This window comes from Macaca fascicularis, chromosome 3 (genome assembly GCF_037993035.2).
Source record: "Macaca fascicularis isolate 582-1 chromosome 3, T2T-MFA8v1.1".
In the NCBI taxonomy this organism is placed as follows: Eukaryota; Metazoa; Chordata; class Mammalia; order Primates; family Cercopithecidae; genus Macaca; species Macaca fascicularis.
In genome coordinates, this window is record NC_088377.1 from 152,627,244 (window position 1) to 152,639,921 (window position 12,678).

Here is a 12,678-nt window from a genome sequence, read left to right on the forward strand (position 1 = left end):
AACAGACAGTTTGTTTCAGCCAACCAGACTGGAGCAGCTGCGAGTGCTACATCTTGGCAGTCTGAAGCGATTGGCTCCTCTCTGGGGAGTGGAGGGTGTTCAGTTATTAATGACCGCTGAGCAGGCAGCACCATGTCAGTGTGACAACTGATCGGGTGAACGATGCACCACTAACCACCATGGAAACAAGGGAAAATAAAGCCAGCTCACAGGATCTCTCTTCACTGGATTGAGAACCTCAGCCTGCCGACTGAGAAAAAGAGTTCCGGGAAAAAGAAGGAATCCTGGCTGCAGCCTTCTGCCTTCCTTTATATTTTAAAATACAGAGATAAGATTACGTGCATGTGTGCATATCTATAGTACATATTTGTGTACACTTTGTTACACAGACACGCAAATGCACCTATTTACACCGGGCAAGAACACAACCATGTGATTATCTCAACCAAGGAACTGAGGAATCCAGCACGCAGGGACATCGGAGGTGGGCTAGCACTGAAACTGCTTTTCGAGGTAAGTTTAAAATACACATATCTTTTAAAATACGTTCTATTTCTTGTCACCTCGATGATCACGTTTTTACACCTAAATCCTCCTTTGATGTCTTCTTGTCTGAATTCTAAGAGCATTTTTTCTTTTATTGCACTTTTGAGAAGAAATTCACATGCAAAACCCAGCTGGCTCTGTGTGTGCCTAGCTGTGTTTGTGAGATTCTCCAACATGCATTTTACTAGCTTGAATGCCCATCAGAGGATGTGAGTGGGAGAGAAAAAGCAGTGTTGGGGGGAGGAGAAAAAGGAGGGAGACAGAAGAGAAGGGAACACTGGGGGAGAAGAGAGGAGAGGGAGAGAGAAGGAGATGAGGAAGAGAGGAGACAGAAAGACAAGAGGAGAGACACGGATAAGGGGGTGCAATTTTCCTTTTTCTTCACATTATTTGTAGTGAAAAACAGATCACACATTATTCTGTGTTTTGAAATCAACCCACCAAATGGGGCATTTTTATTCTCTCTCACCCAGTGGATGCAAATTAAGGCAAATGCTGTTGTATGTTAAGAGCTAAAATCACTAAGCAGAGTAGCGGATTGAGCATATCACAAACAGTTATTGAATTTCTGCCAGGCTACATCTTACGGACTGGGGTAAATGACTTCCCTTTAATAACATCCCCTCACTGGTCTGAAGGGACAGTGCAAATGTCTGATTGCTAATGCAGCTGGAACTGCCACACACTAGGTAAAAGGATCCCATGAACCAGAAGAGTTCTAATCTTCTTTGGTAATTAACAGGATCACAGCAGGATGGCTTTAAAGTACATTTCCTATTTAAGAAGATTGTTTGTTCTAACCAACTGCTATATTCCCTTTGCTGTTATTGAGCTGGATGGCTTAATTCGGCTCTAATTTATTCATTTTTAACAATATGTCCTTGTTTCTGTGCCTCTAATTTCAGTGAAAGCAGGCTATGTATATGAGTAGAACCTTCCTAATTTAGTGAAAAGGGGATAATGTGAAAACAAAAAGAGAAGTAAAGGTTCAAAATATCTACCTAGAATATACTGTGCTCTGGTACCATAAATATTACTGATATATTTCTCATCTTTAGTTTCAGAAGCAATGCCTCTGAGACAGAATTACTCTCAGTAAACTCTATGAGCATCCATGTATCGATGATTCATGGAATTCATTGTGGGTTAATTTTTACTTCCAATCTTGTAAAGGGAAGCCAGCTACTTAGAATATGCTTTCAAACAGACAACATCAATTGAGGATATTCATGGAAACATTCACTGCCCTCTTTACTGGGTCCTGGAAAGACAGTAAAAGAAACCTAGCATTTGTATTTCATCTTCTGCAGCTCTCTCCTGCCTTCTTTTAGTTCAACTAACCACATAGTTAACAGAGTCAGCTTCTTTGAAACTGTGGGTTATTTTTTTCCACAACTGTGATTTCAGAGCTATTATTGGTTTTCTAGTTTGTAATATAAGCCAAAGCAAAAAGACAATAACCAGCCACTTAGATCCTGCCACTTTCCCATAAATGTGTCAAAAAATGAATCAGTTTACAATATGTAATATAAGAAGTCAATTAATTCCAGTGACCTTTGTAAATGATGACAATAAAGCAGCTCTGACAATATGCCAGTGGCTTCGATTTTCTCTCTGTAAAATGAACAAGTTTAAGAAGAGGGTTCCTGCTCAGAGAGAAAAATGAAAGATGCTGAAGCATCAGCTTGCAATATTGGCAGCTTTGCTCACTCTGCCTCAAACGCCACATGCAATCTATAAAAAAAACAAAATGATTTATTACAAAAAGGAAAAGGTGTTTTATTTGCTTTTCTGCTATTTATTAAAAGTGCTGCTTTTGAAACAGACCAGATCTGATATTCTGAGGTACCTCCTAAGTTCCTAACCAAGAGGAAAAGAAGTAGATACTCAACCCTCTGATTTCAAACTCCCATATAATGTAGCATTGCAGTATTGATTTCAGTTTTTCTTAGACCTTTTCCAGGGAAAGTTTGTATGCCAGACACACATTCTTAAATCTAACCCGCCTTATTTTAAAATTGCAATCGATGACACCTAAGAACAGTGGATTCACTGTTTAACCATAGTAAAGCTCACATACATATTTTGTGGATTACAGAGATCAGTAATGTGCCCACTTGAGTCTGAGAAATACCAACACTCCAGGCCCTCAGTGTCGTCACTCAGTGTGTGCCAGTGAGTTTGGTGATTTGATCAGCACCTACAAATGCCAGATGATGGACATATGTGTATGCCTGGAAGACTTAACCATAGTCTCCCCAAATCATGTAACTATACCAGAAATAGCAGCTTCCTGGCAAGACAAGCTTCAAAGGACCATTTTTTTCAGGGTGTCGCCTAACACAGGCAACATGCTGAGTTAGAATGCTGATGAGTAGGTGGAATTTTTTATTTGGAGGTGGTTGTTCTTGTTATTAATGGCTGAATAAACAGTGCTACCAGACTTCTAGGCCAGTAATTTAGTGATCTATGAAAAAGGTGATCAACTTATGATGCACTAACTATATTTCACTGTTTCTTTGTTCTTTTTTTTTTTTTTTTTTAACATCTTTTGCTTTTGCCATATGATGGGTTTGATGTTTCACTCCTCCTCCCCAGTCTGAATTTTTTTGGGTGTAACATTCCTATGTAACATGGTACTTGGTATTTATTACAACCTAACTTGATCAGAAAGCTTTATAAACTGAGTTTAAAAAAAAAAAAAAAACTTACCTAAGTTAAAGGTTATTACTTAATTAGCAGCCCCTGAAAATGGGCATAGGTGAGGTATCTGTTGGTGAATCTAAAGGAGATCATTAAAAGAAAGCTAATAGCAGGCTAAAAAATGAGTTCTTACTTCTAGTCTCAATAAGGATGCTCCTCTAAAATGATTTAAAATAATGTGGCTCCAGCCAGTCTGAAGAAACACTAGACATGCGTACAGCCCACTAAAATGTTCCATGTGGACCTGGTTCTGAGAGTTTAACTACTTATGTATCATTGTTTGGCACATGAAACTAAATAAATCAGGTAAACTCTAGGCAAAACATCAGTACATCTTGTCCGTGCTGTCAAAGATAAAGCTGTCTGATATTGGCTATGCAATGAGTACTTAGGAAAGCTTCACTGTGTGACAACTGAACATAGCTCCTGCTCAGGGAATTCCTCCCCTCTCCTTCTGAAAAAGTGATGTCTTGTTAGACAGCTACGAAGTCACTAGTAAAACATGATAACAATTATTTCTTTAGCCACAATGTGAAAGGAAAGGAAGTCAAATTCTAATATAAAGACAGTAGCTGGTACCAGAGGATGGGAAAAGGAAGAGAGATAAATCAAAATGTTTTTCTAACTTGTTGAAAGGAATTGAAGGTCTCAATAGATGCTATTTAGAGGTCATTAAATACAGGATTAACAAGGAAGACTTAATGCCCATCTCAAATCTTTCTGAAGAAGTACAGTACCTACAGGGCTATCTACTATATTTGCATAATTGTCAAGTTTGTATACACCTGCTTTCTATTATGTTAATTCATCTTTAGGCCATAATAAGGGAAGAATTATCTATGGTGCCATTAATAAAAACACATTACACAGCTTCAGTATATGGGAATATAGAAGGGAGACATGCTTTCATAGAATAGAATTTTTTGAATTGAAAGAGACAGTAGTAGCTAGTCTAATATGTTTATTTGGTAGGTGAAAAAAACTGAGACTGAAAGGGTTTGAAATCGTTATAATGTAATATACTGTACTTTGTATTCACCCAGCTATTGATTGGAGAGGCCCAGGTTAGAACTCCTTACAATACTTCCTCCAGCATTCCATTAAAATTCTGCCTCCTTAGTCTTTCAAATATAATGTTTTCTCAAAAAACTATCTGGAAAAAATCCCCCCAGACTCACAGATATGTGCAAAAAAGAGATATGTTTATTCAGATAATCAAGCATTCTAAAAGCAAAAGCCAATATTCAATAACAGAAGCAGCAATGATTTATTAAGTATATAACACCCAAATATTTCAAAACCGTAATTCATCTTTTGAATGTGGTTTACTATATTCTGTAAAGAGTCATAAATATTAGAGTTTTGCCCTGTTTTTAAAACATGTTAATAATAATAATGCCACTATCCTTCACTTACAGAGACTCAGCTATCGATCATCCACTATAAGTTTTAAGGTTTTCCAAGAATTCTGAGGAGCCTCTCCACATCTGTTTTTACTTGGGTTCACTATAAATAATTTAAAGCACTTAACATGTGCCTTATTTTTTTATATACAGTGTCCATTCTCAGGATCCATGCTTTGCTTATACATCTCATTGGAAAACAATAAACATCAGGATAGCAATCCGTCTCCTTCTCTCCCTCCCCTACTCCATCCCAACTTACTTTCTGATTTCTAGAGTCAGAGTGGGAGCTCCAGTAGGCAATGACATCTCCTTAGTATCACAATCCTCTTCTTTTCTTTTGGGCAAATTTCTCTGTTTTTAAATGTGCTCTCCAAATTTTGCTTAACATAATAGTAATTAATTGACTCAACTTGTGAGAAGGATACAAAATATAAACACAGTAATTGTGAATATTTGTTTAAAGCTCTACCATTTACAGAGCAATTTTTCAACAATTACTTTGCTCCTCACAACGATCTGGTGAAGTAGGGTAGATATGATGATGATGAACATCTTTAAGACAGGAGAATGAGGTTCTGCGAGGTTAGAGACTTGCTAACATGTTGAGGTGCAAGGGTCTCTGACTCCAGAGAGTAGAAGAAAATATGGGTGTAGCACTGGTCCCTGGCATTTCTGAAGTTAGTAATAAATGTCAGTTCCCTTTTTATTGAACTTCCACTCTAGATCTTACCCTTCCAACAACTATGTTTTTGTACCATGCCACACCATATCTGGATAGATTTTTGCAAATTAAAATCTTTATTTCTTAAATCACAGCTATTGCTATGCCTGAGTTAAATTTTTTAAAAAAACAAAAAAACAAACCAAAAAAAAAAAAAACCCACAACCCACATCTATTCTTGGAGAAAAAGACTGTATGTTGTTCTACCTACTCATCCATATGTTTGTCTGACAGCATTAGCACTTTGATAAACAGATACTTGGCAAAGGTCTCAAAAACTGGATAAAATGAGATGAGTAAATTATTTAGGGATTTTCCAGGTTACTAAAAATTACGAACAAAGTCTCCAAAGTCACTTAAGAACCCCCAATGGATCAAGTGTCAACATAAAAGCAACTTCTTTAGCATCTCCTTTCTGGTTTGTCTTGGGGAGAAAATGACACACTAAATAAGATAAAAATATTAGTTAATTTGAAAGTAAACTGGTATATTTGTAAACTATTAAAGTCAAAATGCCAGTAAACTTACATACATTATTCTGTGAGCCCTTTCTAGGGGAGATTTTGTCTGTCAAAAGTCATACAGACCTTGAAATGAATAAAAATCCCTTTAAAACATATTCTAAAGTTTGTCATTTCACGCTTTACTTCCAGGAGGTGAAGCATTCCACAGATAATCAGCTATTCTACTCAGGGAAGGAGTTTAAACATCACCACTTTTTGCATGTCTGCATAAAAAAGGCCCACTGAATCAGTTAAAGGTTAGCATCAATAGGCAACATTCTCTATTTCCTGAAGCTCCTGGGATCTAATTCCCTGAGGAACAATGCAAGAGGCACTGTTTCCCAATTGGTACAAAACAGGACTTGAGGAATGGCAGAATGTGTTCTCCCGGGATTAAGGCCCCCAAGGTGAAGCTCGGGACTCACAACACTTACAAGTGACATGAATAATAGTAGATATTTTAACTATAGAAGACATTTAAGAGACTTCGTTTTCACTGTGGTAAACAGGTTTGATTTGGACTTATAACTTTATTCAAAAATTATCAAATTAATAACGACTACAATGAAATGAAGGCAAATATTTTAGTGGATTCATTCCCTGGGGTAACATTTGTTCTATAATTTATAGTCTCATAATGTTGAGAGATCAAAGCATTTAAGTAACATTGTCAACTAATTTGCAGCTTACCTTTCTTAAGGAAAAAAAAAATGTTAAAAACAGACGTATTTTTCAAACATACAATTCATGTTGATTTTTATGTCATTAGACTGTTTACTGTATCGCTATATTTATATGCCTCCGAAATATGGACTTTTAATGGGGTCTAAGTTTAATTCTATTTTTATCAAAACTCAGTCACTCAGAAATACCAAACACTGAACATGTTCTACAAAAAGTATTCAACATCTGCAGAATATGTGGAACCACAATGACCTTTATTGAAATTTCAATAGTTGCAGGAAATAATTTCAATATATATCTATACAGATATTTTGATTTCTACAAAGGCCAAGGTGTTAATGGCCTTACACTGCAGGTGCCCAAGGCATTGAGAACAAAAAAGATACAGCAAGTGAAGAGAGAATTGAGTCTAGGTCACAATGCTATAGCATTGAAAAGAAAGTGCAACAGAATAGAATGGAAAGAGCAAAACAAGGTGACTGCCATATATGAAAGATAAACATACTCTAACAACATATAAACTTTGAAAGCTCTATTCATAGTCATTCTTGAATGAAAAATATATAAAATGCCATTATAAGATATAAACTTCATCCAAGTCAATTTGTTGTGTGACTAGCTGAACTGACTCACTTACCAAACACATAGTTTATATTTGTTCCTCGTATTGTCATTTATTACCCACATATTTTTTACACAAACACTACAGTTGTTTAAAGAGTGTCATAAGGTGATGTTCAGCTAACTTTTTAAAATCAGTGAGGCATTTTCCAAACCACCATTTCCTTAATCAATTACTTTTTAATGAGGAAGCAAAATTTATGTAAATATCAAAGTCTCATTTTTACATTTAGGCTATAAATTATACCATAATATGCTGCTGTTGGGCAAAATAATCAAAGTAATGAAGAATTAAAACAAATGTTATGACATAAATTAATATAAGCAGAGACCTTATACATTCAAACCACATCATCTCTCTTAGACAGTCCTTTACTGGCTAAAGGAATGGTAGCAATACTGGCAGATCTCGTTTACAACATACAAACATTTTCCGTGCCAAACATTGTGCTAAGCACTTAACATACATTTTCTCATTTAATCGTCATAACAACCGTACTATGGAAGCACTATGTTTAACCCATTTTACCAACGTGAAAAATAAGGCTTAGAGAAGAAAAGTAACTTGCCATAACTAATGAAGAACAGGAAAAGGAACCTAAGTCAGTTAGCTCTCAAGAACATGCCTTTGTACATGAGGCAACACTGCCTCCCATTGGTACTGCCTAAATATAGCTAGTTTATATCGCCTTCCAAGAGTCAGATTCTCTATCAAAATACAAAAACTCCATTTATAGTTTCATATCATGCATTCTGCTCATACTAGAATATTATATCTTTGTAGATATTATATTTTGTTTCTGAGAAAGGAGTGATGCTTTACTTATTTATATTTGAGTTTCGCGATCCACTAGATTAACTAAAATGATTTTTTGCAGTTCAGTTCACAGCCAGACCTGTGAACCGGCAGCTTATAGCTTCCTCTCTCATCATTTTTCCATCAAGTAGAAGTCAACATACTTCTTTACCTGAGGTCATGCAGTATAAGTGACACGAAAGAAAAATGCAAAACTTAGCTCGTTGGCCTCAAATTTCATTATTTATAATAAGGTGTCCTTGTATCTAGTTCCAAATTTTGGACACTTTTTCCCCCTCATGCATTCTCTTTTAAATGATGAACATGAAAATAGTCTGAATACAATTTCATTGCTACTATGAGCATCAATTTTCAATGAAATTCATCAATCTTCCTCAGTATGCATAAGCTTCTAGCCCTGCAAGGTTAACTGATGAAAGCTGTAACTTGCTTTTCAAACTGAGGATGCTGAGCCAAACCTAAAACTTTAGTAGAAGCGTTCTGTACTAGCTGTTTGTAAAACTTCAGCATTTCTTGCTGTGTCACCTCCTGAAAAGACTATCAGGGGAGTCCTTCGACTTGACTGTTCTACGAAACAAAATCTGAAAGTAAAATTAAAGCAAAAATGTTGTTGAGGATTCCTCCAGTGATTAAAAATGGAGTTTAGAGAGCTCACATCAACATATATTTTCTGTTCAAAATGAAGATTTTTTTTGAAATTATAAGCAATTAGACAACTGAAAAAATAAATTCAATTTTGAGGTGATAAAAGGTTAAAGTACTGTGAATCATGAATAACTTAACATATAAGAAATAAAGAAGGACATGTATAATTTTAAATTAAACTTTTGGGGTTTTTTTCCTGCTACTTCTTATATACAACAAAGACAAGGAAGAAGAGGAGAAAGAGAAAGAAGAGGAAGATGTTGGGCAACATTTATTTAACATGCTCCACAGCCTGGAACCTGGGTAAGCTCTTTGTTCACCTCCTCTCATTTCACTTTGGTTCCATGAGGGAACCGAGGCTTGAAATGGAGAAGCATTTGCCCACCTTCGCTCAGTGGAAAGGTCCTGATTTGAATCCTGAATGTCTGACTCTGAAGCCCATGTTATTGTGTCTTCCTTAGCATATATTTCTCTCTCTTTTTTTTAATTTCAATAGGTTTTTGGGAAACAGATGGTGTCTGGTTACATGAATAAATTATTTAGAGGTGATTTCTGAGGTTTTGGTGCACCCATCACCCAAGCAGTGTACACTGTACCTAATGCCTTATCACAGATTTCTTAGAATAAGCATAATATATTAATCCTTAGAGAAGCATTTGACTTTTTACGCAGAAGCATCTAACAACAGGCTCTTTCTACAGTTTGAAACTCAGCCAAGATCAGGAGTATATATATAATAATATGCTCAAACTTTATATATAATAAAAAATATATATATTAAAATATTTATAACATATATAGATTTAAAATAAACATAATAAATGCATCAAACTTTACAGTTTTACCACATGGTACAACCTGATTAGTATAATATTATTTCATAAATAATATAATGATAATGAACACAATATAATTCAACTAATCTAGAAGTATTACTTGTGGATTTTCCACTTAAACATTCTTATTAATCTGTGTAATTTTAGAAGTGTAATGTATGTAAAAATATCATGGTTGAATTCCAGGAGGATTTATGAACATCTAAGATCTGTATCATTTCTTAGGGAATGGAAATCACTAATGAAATAAGGAAAGTTTTCTTGATCATAAATATCTTGCAAATTGAACAAGTATAACAATGTTTTAACCTTATTCTTTCGACCCTGAATATTGCTCACCAGATTTGAAAATATTTGAAAACTTTTAAATATCTTTCTATATTTTGTAAAGATGATGAACATTTATAAGTTTAAAATTCTCCCATGAAGAGTTTTTCCTGTCCAGAATGGTAACTCCTCCTCCTTGATCACCACATTCTGCCTCCACCCCTGCTAGTAGTATACCAAATTCTCAACCCCATTTAAGCATGATGCTTTCTTTTCACATCATCATATTTAGTTTTTAAGCAATATGCTGCTCTGGATTTTACTTGATAGAGATTTTATGTCTTTGAAAGAAGAAATATTCTAAGATAATATCTTACCACTTATTCATTTAGACATTTCATCTCATGGTCATTTAATCAACGACCATGATATAGATACATCCCTAGTCATTGAACAGAACCTTGGCATACTGATAAGGAAGAATGTCTCTATGATACAGCAAGTAGAATCATATATTTGTACCTGTGATGATGTACTACCAAACTCACTTGGGTACTTTTAATGTGTGATCTCAGAATCTGTAAGAATAACACCTAAGAATCCATATTTATTTTCTGCACAAAGTTACAGAATTATTGGGTAAAGATTCAAGGCTTTTTTCTTTATCCACTGTCTACCATTTTTGTTTTAGATTTAGTGAAAAAAAATTACTTGAGACAATCAATTGCTTGAATTAATACAGAATATATATATAGGTACAACAGGTACAATAGGTATACTGTCTTGTATAATTCCTGAGAAATATACAAGAAAAATAACAGGTTAAATAGGTATATTGTCTTGTATCTTTCCTGAGAAGACTGAGAAGAGGGTATAGCTAAATGAGTTAGGGGTTTGATTTTAAGGGATCTGACTGGGACATTCAAAGTAAATGACCTCAGTTAATATGTAATAATGAAAGGCTGTGGTAAACATAGTTCCTATCTCTACTGTCCCTAATCTAAAAAGGTATACCATCCACAGTCATTTCTTGGCAGTCAGGTGATATCTCTAGGGTACTAGGTTATGTATCCTTAGGAGAAACACCTACCAAAAATGGACAAACCTCTTCTGCCCACATGTTCATGAACTCCAATTTTCATACACTATATCTCATTCCATATGGAACTCAAATGAGGGTCACCCAGAAACTGCCACCAATATGATTAATGAGTAAACTCTACACTGCCCGTCAATTTCTTTTAAAACAAAATGAGTCAGAATATAACGGAATCCCTATATTGAGACAGATGTTACAGATTTTAGGTCACTTATTAAGTGACTTAAAGACATAATTAGAACCCAAACCAGGTGACTCAATCCTTGCCCAGTGGGTATTTCATAGCACATTGACTACAATCACAGTTTTAAAAAGTTTGGACCATATGCTCCTGTCAAATCATTCTTTTTTTTAATGCATCACGATGACCAAAAGTTCTCAAACTCAACCCTATAAACTCAGCAGTGTCTTCTCTGTGAAGGGCCCATATTGGTGGAACCTCTTAGCTGCTGGAGTTTAGCAGAAGCACAATTCACTGTCATCCAGTCAGTTTTCAAGATGTCTCTTTAGATTGTCATTTATTGACAGTAATGTGTTGCTGCTGCTTTGCATCAAGCATGTTAATTACTCGAGTCTGGAGTTTTGAGTTTGTGACCTAAAGTGATTTTAGCTGAAGAGTTATTTTGTTTTGTTTAAATCAGTCAAATAAAAGAGAGACAGAAAAATTACTAAGCGGAGGTCCACAAGTATAATGAAAGAATGGAAACCATAGAAATAGCAAGTTTGAAGTTTCATACCTATCTAAAAAATAAATAGAATAATCCAGCTTCTTCATGCTATTCTATTAGAAACTTCCACTACTCTGGGACATTCTATCTCAAATTTAAAAAGTTCTGAAACCATTCTTCACTAATTCTCTTTCCTAGGGCCATAAAAGACTTTATAACACGTATAAAATAATTACAATCATTGAAATCATAAATCTCATTGTAAACTTATTTTTTTAAATGTTAATTAAAACCCCATTGTAGACCATATAGTATAGGACACCAGCACTCAAGTCCCCGAGTTGCTAAAATTTAAACATTGCTGACAATAACATGGTCTTTTTTAAGACTACAGTGTCCATTTATCATAGTGACTTCACAGTTTTCGTTTCTCTCTTATTTTTACTCTAATTAGAACTTTGTGTGAGTACTAATGAATGTTGTTAAATTTTAACAATATATATTAGACTTTGTTTCCTACAAAATGTAACCATATCTCAAGTAATAACAACTCAAAAAACCTGTATTAGCATTTCTGCAGATTTATAGTTATAATTGTACTTCTTTATCTCTATCTATTCCATTGCCAACAAGCATACATGCATACGTTTATACTTTCACACACAGACCAATACTGGATTTTTTAAAATATTTGACAACTACTAATAGTTTTTACCAGTTTATAAATAATTAACTAAGTCTAGCCACACTGATTTGCACCTGCTTTCCAAGGACTTTTTCTTCTTCTAAGACATGTCATATAACTAACATGGTAAATAGCATGATACATTTTTAGAATTATTTTCATAGAAATAACCAGAAAAATATCTACTAGGCAAGCAAAATTCTACAATCTTTTATGATAATCAGAGCAAAATGGCATTTAAGTAGTTTTATTTTGCTCTGCCATTTCTCCTGTTCCAATATTTTCACCTATAAGTTTAAGTTACAGCAAATTCTAATGAGTTCTTATCCATATGTGACTTCTTAATATGATAGTGATTAACATTTAGTAACCACTTTGTATGTGTCTGGTGCAGAAGAACTTTTTTATACTATGAACTTTTAATGCATTATTTTATTTTTACAACATCCCTTTGAAGTAGATACTATCATCACTCAC

General features: G+C 34.7%; 2 protein-coding genes across 14 annotated transcripts in view; one reads left to right on the forward strand and one right to left on the reverse strand.

Moving 5' to 3' along the window:
* IMMP2L (inner mitochondrial membrane peptidase subunit 2) overlaps positions 1-12,678 on the reverse strand; it is an 872,645-nt gene that overhangs the window by 419,878 nt on the left and 440,089 nt on the right. The gene's annotated exons all lie outside the window — the stretch shown is intronic.
* LRRN3 (leucine rich repeat neuronal 3) overlaps positions 135-12,678 on the forward strand; it is a 33,407-nt gene continuing 20,863 nt past the window's right edge. The window contains exons 1-2 of one of the 2 annotated variants that reach the window (XM_005550541.5): positions 135-513; positions 8,868-8,949. The gene's annotated coding sequence lies outside the window, so the exon portion shown is untranslated. The remainder of the gene's footprint in view (positions 514-8,867; positions 8,950-12,678) is intronic. The other variant, XM_005550542.5, reaches the window with a different exon arrangement.